At 43.5% G+C, this 1,653-nt stretch overlaps 1 non-coding gene across 1 annotated transcript; it reads left to right on the forward strand.

The window, feature by feature from the left end:
- The first annotated feature begins 1,181 nt into the window (after window positions 1-1,181).
- On the forward strand, window positions 1,182-1,255 carry LOC111590375 (small nucleolar RNA snoR60). Its single transcript, XR_004853504.1, has one exon. It is a non-coding gene; the product is annotated as a small nucleolar RNA snoR60 (small nucleolar RNA).
- The last annotated feature ends 398 nt before the right edge of the window (window positions 1,256-1,653 follow it).

A 1,653-nucleotide genomic window follows, 5' to 3' on the forward strand; every position in this document is an offset into this window, starting at 1 on the left:
GCAACACCTGTCATGTATAAACATTTCCAAATCACTTGCTTACCCAAGACATAGAAAAACTTGGAACATGTCCCTGTGCAAAGTAACCTTCTCTTTTACTTTTCTTTAGCAACAAAAATAAGAAGCCATGTAGTTTAATCAACAAAAATAAGAAAAAAAGCCACGTAATCTGGTGTTTGCTGTTGTACAACAACAATCATTTGACCAGATCTTAGAGGTGCACCCGATACACTGGGAACCTTATCAGTCACCAGCTTTGGCGTTGTACTGTTGTAGCCTTTCTTTTGTCACTGGCCCAGAGTACCCACTGAGCGACTGAAATGGACCAGGAGCCCAAACACCACACGCACGGAGCGGTGGTGGCGACGCCCAGGCCCAGCCCGTCCCCGATGGACTGATCAGTGATCATCTGAAAAGGAGGAAGGAGACTGCGGCCGGAGCAAAGTGGCAGGCAGTCTAGCAGCGGTGGAGTGGCCATACCTGATGCAGCCAGCCAGTGTGTGCAGTGCGGCAAAGAGGCCTCGAAGAAGTTGCATACCGTGGGCTCTGAGCCAACGCCCGGAAAGCGAGCTGCATTTGTCTGCCACTCTGTGAATTTGGCATTTTTGAGCGTCCCCAGTCTTGGCCCCAGACCCAGAGTTGTGCCTGCAATCAAAGTTGCTGCTTGGATCGTCAGGATTAAAAAGAAATCATGCTTTCACCGACCGTTCAGGCTTTCGTTTGCCCTTGTAACTGGTATAAGACTGAATCCAGATGTCCTCATGATCTCCAGTCGTCAAATGCGTGCTCCATAAATGATCGATGGACAACTCGTGTTTGTTGTCTGAACATTTCGGCGTTCAGCGCTCACAGAAACCACTGGACATTTATTCAGAAATGTGAGCGAAACAGCTGCCACATTGTTGAGTTCTCTCACAGGAGTGGAAGAGACCTTGTCAACATGGCAAAGAAGAGGACCAATGTGATCCCCATTATTGAGGATGTCAGGCATCCGGCAAGGTACCAGATGTTGGTTGGCATGGTTGATGTTATCTTCTCTGATGTTGCACAGCCAAACCAGGTACCATTTCCTTCGAGCCTGGTGTCTGAATCACTGGGCTGCCACATTGTTGGATTGAGTGTTGTTTACCCTCGTTCTCTGCCTTTATACTCTTTTGATTTTGATCTGGCAATATTGAGCTTAACAAATTATGATCATACTTGGATTCCCATTCAAGACATCAATTGGATGATGCAGATTCGAGTTTCTGATGCCAGTTGTGCTCAATGCCAAACTTATCTTTATTTGCTTTGTGCTATTCTCATTTCTTTGTTTTGCTTTATTGGTTAAGTCCATGTGTGTCATGTACCCAATACAATACTTCACCATTTGGTTTTTGCATTTCTTTTTTTCTGTGCTTCTTGACTATGTCACATTTGATAATCCATCCTTGTTGATTGTAACATTGAGTTTGGAATGTCAATTTGTACATTTCCTGTTATAGCACATAGTGCTTGGAGTTATTGATATGGATTTCTGGATAATCTATTAATCTTATTTGCTATGTATTTATCAATTTGGGTTCATAGTATTTCTAGTTGGTAATGCCTTCCAATGTTAGAATCTTGGAATGATACTTATTTTGTTGACACATTTGGTACATTTGTAACATT

This window comes from Zea mays, chromosome 10 (genome assembly GCF_902167145.1).
Source record: "Zea mays cultivar B73 chromosome 10, Zm-B73-REFERENCE-NAM-5.0, whole genome shotgun sequence".
NCBI lineage: Eukaryota > Viridiplantae > Streptophyta > Magnoliopsida > Poales > Poaceae > Zea > Zea mays.